Here is a 9,554-nt window from a genome sequence, read left to right as displayed (position 1 = left end):
CCTCAAGAGGCTGAAGAAATTTGGCTTGTCACCAAAATCACTCTCAAATTTTTACAGATGCCTCGATCGTGAGCATACTGTCGGGCTGTATCACCGCATGGTACGGCAACTGCTCCACCCACAACCGTAAGGCTCTCCAGAGGGTAGTGAGGTCTGCACAACGCATCACCGGGGGCAAACTACCTGCTCTCCAGGACACCTACCCCACCCGATGTCACAGGAAGGCCAAAAAGAACATCAAGGACAACAACCACCGAGCCACTGCCTGTTCACCCCGCTATCATCCAGAAGGCGAGGTCCTTTTTGTAACAGATGCATCAAAGCTGGGACCGAGAGACTGAAAAACAGCTTCTTTCTCAAGGCCATCAGACTGTTAAACAGACATCACTAACATTGAGTGGCTGCTGCTGACATACTGACTCAAATCTCTAGCCACTTTAATCATAAAAAATTGGATGTAATAAATGTATCACTAGTCACTTTAAACTATGCCACTTTATAAAATGTTTACAGACCCTACACTACTCATCTCATATTTATATACTGTACTCTATACCATCTACTGCATCTTGCCTATGCCGTTCGGCCATCGCTCATCCATATATTTTTATGTACATATTCTTATTCATTCCTTTACACTTGTGTGTATAAGGTTGTTGTTGTGAAATTTTTAGATTACTTGTTAGATATTACTGCATGGTCGGAACTAGAAGCACAAGCATTTTGCTACTATGTACATATAAATATATGGATGAGCAATGACCGAGCTGCATGGGCAAGATGGAATAGATGGTATAAAATACAATATACATATGGGATGAGTAATGCAAGATATGTAAACATCATTATTAAAGTGGCATTAATAATAAAGTGTTAGTGGCCAATGATTTCAAGTATGTATGTAGGCAGCAGCCTCTCTGTGTTAGTGGTTAGGTTCAGGTTATCAAAATAACTTGAGTTCTTGTATGTTGTTACAATTACACCATGAGTCGTTAATCATGAAACATGCACCACTGCCATTCTTCTTACCAGAGAGATGTTTGTTCCTGTCCGCGCGATGCACTGAAAATCCTGTTGGCTGTCTGGACTCTGACTGCATGTCCCCAGCTAGCCATGTCTCTGTGAAACAGAGTATGTTACAATCCCGGATATCTCTTTGGAAAGCAACTCTAGTCCTAATTTTGTTGACTTTGTAAACTAGGGCCTGGACATTAGCGAGTAATATACTCGGTAAGGGTGGGTGGTGTGCGCGCATCCAAAGCCTCACTAGAAGACCGCTCTGGCATCCTCTCCTCTGACAGCATTGTTTTGGGTTGACCTCTGGAATCAGTTCAAATGCCCTGGGAGGTACAGACAAAGGATCCGCTTTGGAAAAGTTGTATTCTTGGTCGTAGTGCTGGTTGTGCTGGTGACGTCTCTCTGATATTCAATAGTGATTCCCGGCTGTATGAATTAACACTTAAGATTTTCTGGCTTAACAATGTACAAAATAATACATAAAAAAATACTGCACACCCAGCTAGCAATGAGGAATCGGTCCAGAAGCGGCCCTCATTAGGGGGACCGAAACTGATTGAATCGGCCCAGAATCAGGTGTCGGACTCGGCCCTTAATCAAAATGAATGACAGCACAGAATCGGCCCAAGTATATTGGGCCATTTCCGTCTACCAAAATTCAGCCTACTTTGCCGGCATCTTACCAGAATCCCCCCAGAAGCGGCCCAATGCTAATTTAAATAAATGTATACAAAATTACCCGATTTTAGTCATTTTTAATATTACTATTACACATTTTATACATACAAATTATATCCATCCACAAAAAAAACATTTCATTTCAGAGGAAACACCATACACCTGGTGACCATGTCAGCGTGCATGCGCCTAGCCCGCCACAGGAGTCGCTACAGTGCTGAGGGAGAAGGACATCCCGGTTGGCCAAACCCTACCCTAACGACGCTGGGCCAATTGTGCGGGTCTCGAACCACCATCTGTAGAAATTCTGCACCACTCGGGAAGTTCCATCCACAAAGTTTTTAATGCTTATCAATTGCCTTGCACAAAGTATCAACATTCTAAAATACTACACAGGACTCTTAAATAATTTCATTTAAATGTCAATAGTATTTTTTGATCACCTAAACAGGTGCATGTTATCTGGGTCTCTATGTGTTCTATCTTTGATACTTCTCGCAGAAAAGAAACTAACGTCCGTGAGCGTGGTGTAGCGTTTGGGAAATAGGAGTTTGTGTTGCCAGGCAATACAATAAGCAGTTGTTCACGAACTGCAGCCCCCCAAACAATTCGCTATAGAGCAGTGTTTCTTAACCTTGTTGGAGGTACTGAACCCCACCAGTTTCATATGCGCATTCACCGAACCCTTCTTAATTGGAAAAATAAAATATGATTTTTTTCAAATTCAAAACATAGTTTACTGGTGCACAAAATGAACCGTGCATCAACATCACTGTGTTCAAAGAACAAAATCATCAAAACATGATTTTCACACAAAAACATAATAATGAATATTTGCTGCAAATCAGTGTAACTTCTGCTGTTGCCTTTCAGAGATCAGTCCAGAAATGCGCGGCTTCACCCTGGCAAGTGCCACTCTCATGTCATTTTTGCAACAAAGTCTGTTCCTTTTCTTCGTTTTTATGTCCAGCATCCTCGAAAAGGATTGCTCGCAAAGATATGTTGTAACAAACGGAATGAAAATCTCCAGAGCTTTCTCAGCAATAACAGGGTACGTTACCATTTGTTGACACCAAACGTTGAAAGCGTTGTTGTTCTGAAGAGTTGCTGTTGAACCTGGCTCTGCTGAATTTCAATGATTTCATAGAGGTATTCATCATTGACATCTGTTGTCTCAACACTAAACGTGAACGACTGTCTCACCCATGCTGGATATGACTCTCTTGTAGGGAAGTATCCGTCGAGAGACTTTGCAAGCTCATATAAGTGCGTGGCAATTGCTTGCTTCAGTTCCGCGGGTACAGAAATGTCTCCGATTCCAGATACATCTTCAATCTTACTTACATAGTCGTCCAGCAGGGGAAAGTTTGCGAAGTTATCGTTCTCTGTTCATCGTTTCCATAACGGTAGCTTTTTTAAAAAAGCCTTCAGGTTTTCCTCCGCTTCGATGATGTTGACTCCACCTCCCTGCATCTTTTGATTGAGATGATTGAGAGCTGCGAAGATATCAGCCATGTATGCTAAAATGAGAATGAACTCAGAATTTTTGAAGCAATCTGCATGACAATGTTGGTGCTCTTGCAAAAACAGGGCTAATTCCACACGCACGGCAAAGTACCTCGAATTCAGAGCCCATTTCTTTACACAGCGCACTGAAGATGCGGTGCCTCAGAGCACTAGTTCGCACATAGTTCACGCATTCCACTACAATTTTTAATACTTCTGCCAGTTTTGGAGGCAAGGTTTTTGTTGCCAACGCATGCCTGTGCAGAATACAATGCGTAACAATGATGTGTGGTGCATCGGCTTTCACTAGCCCACCAAAACCAGACTTTCTTCCCAGCATGACTGGAGCTCCGTCCAAACAAACTGCAGAAACCAAATCCCACAAAAAATTGTTGTCTTCCAAGAAGTCATCCACAAGTTTCTTCACATCGGCTGCCTTAGTTGTTGTTGTAAGAGGCTTACAAAATAAAAAAATCTTCCTTTATCACATCGTCTTTCACATAGCACACGAATACAGCAAGCTGGCTTAGATTGGAAACGTCTGTGGTCTCATCGAGTTGAAGGCTGAATTTTGCCGGGCTTGAAATCAGATCTGCAACTACTTGAGCCAAGATGTCTTTGCTCATGTCCTCTATTCTGTCGCTGATGGTGTCATTTGAAAGAGGAATTTGGGATAACTTAACTTCAGCCTCTTTTCCCAGCATTATATTCGCCATCTTCAACACAGCTGGTTTTATGAGTGTTTCACCAATCGTGTGTTGTTTGCCCTACTTTGCGATCAGGTAAGCAACTTCCTATGATGCTGTGAGGATCAGTTTGTTGATGGGTACAAAGCCGAGAACAGGCAGAGTAGCCTTTTCATCGAATCTGTCTCTCTTCACCTTGAATTCAGCGAGCGTTGTGTTCTTGTATTTTCCATCTCCATGCAGCTTAAGGGAGGGTTCTCTTAGTTTTGCAGGTGCTAGACTAGAATTGCTCAACTTGGCATTGCAATCATGCAGTTAGGACGCTGACTCCCATCACGTTCCGTTATACATGAATCCATATTGTACATATTCGTCCGACCACTTTCTTTTTTTGCTCGACATAGTAAGTATGAAGGGATTAAAATATTAAGAAAGAAATCACAAGACGTACCATCACAACAGTCACAAGTCGACTACTGAGCGCACCAAATTCCCTGCAGCACAGATAGGCCAAGTGATGTAGTGTGATCACCTGCAGCCAATGATGGCCAAGCGGGGCGTGTCATCACGAATCATATGAGTTGGATGTGTGTCTTGACCTCCGCCGAACACCTGAGACTGACTCACCGAACCCCTGGGGTTCGATCGAACCCAGGTTAAGAACCACTGCTCTAGAGTTTATTGAGCAGAGGCTGTGTATGTTTTGGTTCTACAAAGCTGTGTCCATCAGTACATTAAATAATCAATGAATTGCAGTCATTCATGCATCATACCATCAATGATCAGTTCTAAACATGTATTGTTCTTCTCTATGCTCATTATGTATTTTCCTGCGAGCATCCGCTGAGCAGGAGGGGAGTCAATGCAGCTCATCCCGCTCCGCTCACGTAAAGGAGCCGGCTCATTTGGCTCCCAAACGGGCTTTTGGTTCAAAACGCTTAAAAATCGACCTAGATCCACAGATCACCGGATGTTTAAATGTGAAGCATCCGCTTGGCATTTCCACTCACTACCAAATATGGTGATGAGAGGAAGCACAGTTGCCGGCAGTGAGAGAAGACGGTGCGAGAGATTTTGGCTGAAATTCTGCACATTTTCTCATCGATTAAACATTTGATCTCCATACAGCTGTCTGTTTACAAATATAGACTCTGTAACAAATAGGGGACTGCGTTTTTTAGACTTTATCCTTTGACAAAGTAAAAAATAAAATTGCGTTGTTTAGAAGGAGTGCAAGGGGAATTGAGTTATTGCACATGTGCACTTCACAGAGTAGGCGTTCCATAACTGAAATATGCAAATAAATGCTAAAACACGCCAATAGGATCTCACTAGCTCGTGGTTGGGTCTGCCCTATGATAACTTTTCTCCCATTGGAAACTACAGGCTCCGGTCTATCTTGGCTTAGTTATACAAATCTTTGCTGGAACGAAGAAAAATGAGCAAATCTCCAATGTAAAGCCCAAAAGGTTGGATACCATTATGTCAGATAGTGAAATGCGCGCTCAAATAAAATGGTAACTCACCTGGCCAAATTATTATATGGCCTGCAAAAAAAACAAGTACATATTTTTTACGCACTGAAACAAATCAGCGTGGACCTGATTGGACTATTTATTGTTTCTGCAGTGAGGATTCACTATTTTTAGATCATTATGTTGTAACTTATCTGCAGAAAAACGTTTTGAGCTCATAAAGCAGTATTAGCAGTATGCACATCAGGGAGTCAAATACACGGCTCTTTCGCCAATGCGATTCGCTTCGAGACATTCACCACAAAAGAGCCACTCAAGAATAGCGGTTCGCGAACGACCATTCACTGGTGGAATCGTCGGCGAGCTGTGTAGAGCTACGTGTCCAGGTTATCCCCAATTAAGCAGGATTTGACGCCTTCGTTATTTCTCCAACAAAGACACGGATGAAAAATAACCGATTGAATAGAGGTTGGTGATGTCTTGTGTTTTCTACACGTGTCATAAAAGCGCTAGCTTTTGTTCGCTGATTAAACTCAACTCCTGTTTCCTTCACTATGGAGTTGATTTTATTCAGCTAGCTAACTATATGTTATGTTTTATTTGATATATAAACCCTATTGCAGGGATGGGCAACTGGTGGTTGCCCCTTTCTCTCGTTTTTTAGGAACTCAATTGGGCTCTCAATTTACTGTTGCGAGTTAGAATAACGTAATTATAATACAGAATGTGGCATTTCGAAATTTGGTTGTGCATTAGCAGTTTTTCTGTCAGTCACTGATAGTCCAGACTGGTCTCAGACTAGACGTAACATAGTAAAAGTACATCTGGAATAACCAAATTAGTATGATGTGTTACGTTTGGGATGGTTACATAAGAGGGGTTACTTAAACCAAAAACGAGAGGGTGGTAAGTCGGAGTGGATGAGTGGGCGTATAACGCGAATCTCTAACAACCCAAAGGTTATGTTTGAATCTCATCACGACATTTTTTTTAAATTTTAGCTCATTAGTAACTTTTCAACTACTTGCTACTTTGCAACTACTGAATTACATGTTAGCTAATCTTTCCCCTAACCCTGCTGAGCGATTAGTGCTTTTTGGGGCGGTTCGGTTGAGAAAAAATAACTGCAGATTTTTGTTTCGATTATTTGGATGGAATGCTGCTGTAACACAGGATAAAACTTCCTAAAAGTCCCATGATGGTAGTGACTAGAGGTCGACCGATTATGATTTTTCAACGCCGATACCGATTATTGGAGGGCCAAAAAGAGCCGATACTTAATAATCAGACGATTTTAATTTATTTGTAATAATGACAATTACAAACAATACTGAATTAACACTTATTTTAACTTAATATAATACATCAATAAAATCAATTTAGCCTCAAATAAATAATGAAACATGTTTAAATAATGCAAAAACAAAGTGTCGGAGAAGAAAGTAAAAGTGCAATATGTGCCATGTAAGAAAGCTAACGTTTAAGTTCCTTGCTCAGAACATGAGAACATATGAAAGCTGGTGCTTCCTTTTAACAGGAGTCTTCAATATTCCCGGGTAAGAAGTTTTAGGTTGTAGTTATTATAAGAATTAAAGGACTATTTCTCTCTATACCATTTGTATTTCATTAACCTTTGACTATTGGATGTTCTTATAGGCACTTTAGTATTGCCAGTGTAACAGTATAGCTTCCGTCCCTCTCCTCGCTCCTTCCTGGGCACGACCCAGGAACACAACGACAACAGCCACCCTCGAAGCAGCGTTACCCAGAGCAAGGGGAATAACTGCTCCAAGTCTCAGAGCGAGTGACGTTTGAAACGCTATTAGCACGCACCCCGCTAACTAGCTAGCCATTTCACATCGCTTACACGAGCCTAATCTCGGGAGTGAAGTCATAAACAGCTGCTGGCAAACGCACGAAAGTGCTGTTTGAATGAATGCTTACGAGCCTGCTGCTGCTTACCATCGCTCAGTCAGACTGCTCTATCAAATCATAGACTTAGTTATAACATGATAACACACAGAAATACGAGCCTTAGGTCATTAATATGGTCGAATCCAGAAACCATCATCTCGAAAACAAGATGTTTATTCTTTCAGTGAAATACAGAACCGTTCCGTATTTTATCTAACGGGTGGCATCCATAAGTCTAAATATTCCTGTTACATTGCACAACCTTCAATGTTATGTCATAATTACGTAAAATTCTGGCAAATTAGGGGGCCCAAACTGTTGCATATACACTGACTCTGCGTGCAATGTATGCAAGAGAAGTGACACAATTTCACCTGGTTAATATTGCCTGCTAACCTGGATTTCCTTTAGCTAAATATGCAGGTTTAAAAATATATACTTCTGTGTATTGATTTTAAGAAAGGCATTGATGGTTATGGTTAGGTACACATTGGAGCAACGATACGCACCGCGTCGATTAAATGCAACGCAGGACACGCTAGATAAACTAGTAATATCATCAACCATGTGTAGTTAACTAGTGATTATGATTGATTGTTTTTCATAAGATAAGTTTAATGCTAGCTAGCAACTTACCTTGGCTTACTACATTCGCGTAACAGGCAGTCTCCTCGTGGAGTGCAACGTAATCAGGTGGTTAGAGCGTTGGACTAGTTAACTGTAAGGTCGCAAGATTGAATCCCCCGAGCTGACACGGTGAAAATTTGTCGTTCTGCCCCTGAACGAGGCAATTAACCCACCATTCTTAGGCCGTCATTGAAAATAAGAATGTGTTCTTAACCTGTTGCGTCGTGCCATCCCGGATCCGGGATCGTGAATACAGCCTCAAGCTCATTACCATAACGCAACGTTAACTATTCATGAAAATCGCAAATGAAATGAAATTAATATGCTAGCTCTCAAGCTTAGCCTTTTGTTAACAACACTGTCATCTCAGATTTTCAAAATATGCTTCTCAACCATTGCAAAATAAGCATTTGTGTAACAGCTAGCGCGGCTAGCGTAGCATTTAGCGTTAGCATCAGCAGACAACATTTTTACAAAAAACAGAAAATCATTCAAATAAATCATTACCTTTGAAGAACTTCAGATGTTTTCAATGAGGAGACTCTCAGTTAGATAGCAAATGCTCCATTTTTCCTGAAAGATTATTTGTTTAGGAGAAATTGCTCCGTTTGGTGCGTCACGTTTGGCTACCAAAAAAAAACGAAAATTCAGTCTTCAAAACGGCGAACTTTTTTCCAAATTAACTCCATAATATCGACAAACATGGCAAACGTTTTTTATAATCAATCCTCAAGGTGTTTTTCAAATATCTATTCGATAATATATCAACCCGGGACAATTGGCTTTTCAGTAGGAGCTAGAGGAAAAATGACAAGAGAAAAAAAAAAAAATGACGCTTTTACGCAAGAATCACTCTTGAGAGCCCTCAGCTGGCCACTTACGCAATGTAGTCGTTTACGCTCATTCTTCAACAAAGGTGTGAAACTACGTCTAAAGGCTGTAGACACCTTAGGGAATATGTAGAAAAAGGAATCTGGTTGATATCCCTTTCAATGGCCAATAGGGATGCATAGGAACACAACGGTTTCAAAATAAGAGGCACTTCCTGATTTGATTTTCCTCAGGGTTTCGCCTGCAATAGCAGTTTTGTTATACTCACAGACAATATTTTGACAGTTTTGGAAACTTTAGTTTCTTCTATCCTAAGCTGTCAATTATATGCATATTCTAGCATCTGGTCCTGAGAAATAGGCCGTTTTGTAGTTCAAAGTACATAAGGCATACTTTTATGACTGCTGATTAGCAACTATCAATCACTTAGATCATGTATTGTCAGGTAGAAATACCTTCTGAAGCAACAGCTGCTTTCTATATGCCCACACGATCGCGCTTTCTTCTCTCCATGTCTGCCCCACACTAACCTAACGTAGCAGGCATAAAAGAAACACAGACCGGAGAAGTACACTATATATACAAAAATATGTGGACACCCCTTCAAATTAGTGGATTCGGCTATTTCAGCCACACCCATTGCTGACAGGTATAAAATCGAGCACACAGCCATGCAATCTCTATAGACAAACATTTGCAGTAGAATGGCTTTACTAAAGAGCACAGTGACTTTCAACGTGGTACTGTCATAGGATGCCACCTTTCCAACAAGTCAGTTCATCAAATTTCTGCCCTGCTAGAGCTGGCCCGGTCAACTGTA

The 9,554-nt window shown here is 41.2% G+C and overlaps 1 protein-coding gene across 6 annotated transcripts in view; it reads left to right on the top strand.

Annotated features, from left to right (window-relative positions):
* The first annotated feature begins 5,537 nt into the window (after window positions 1-5,537).
* The window catches only part of dennd3a (DENN/MADD domain containing 3a), a 45,724-nt gene continuing 41,707 nt past the window's right edge, over window positions 5,538-9,554 (top strand). For 3 of the 6 annotated variants that reach the window (XM_024395417.2, XM_024395415.2, XM_024395414.2), the window contains exon 1: window positions 5,545-5,830. The gene's annotated coding sequence lies outside the window, so the exon portion shown is untranslated. Of the gene's footprint in view, window positions 5,831-9,554 lie in introns of all 6 variants that reach the window. The other 3 variants (XR_006080492.1, XM_024395416.2, XM_024395418.2) reach the window with 3 other exon arrangements.

The sequence above is a fragment of the Oncorhynchus tshawytscha genome, linkage group LG31, assembly GCF_018296145.1.
Source record: "Oncorhynchus tshawytscha isolate Ot180627B linkage group LG31, Otsh_v2.0, whole genome shotgun sequence".
Classification (NCBI taxonomy): domain Eukaryota; kingdom Metazoa; phylum Chordata; class Actinopteri; order Salmoniformes; family Salmonidae; genus Oncorhynchus; species Oncorhynchus tshawytscha.
This window is presented reverse-complemented; position numbering and strand designations above follow the sequence as displayed.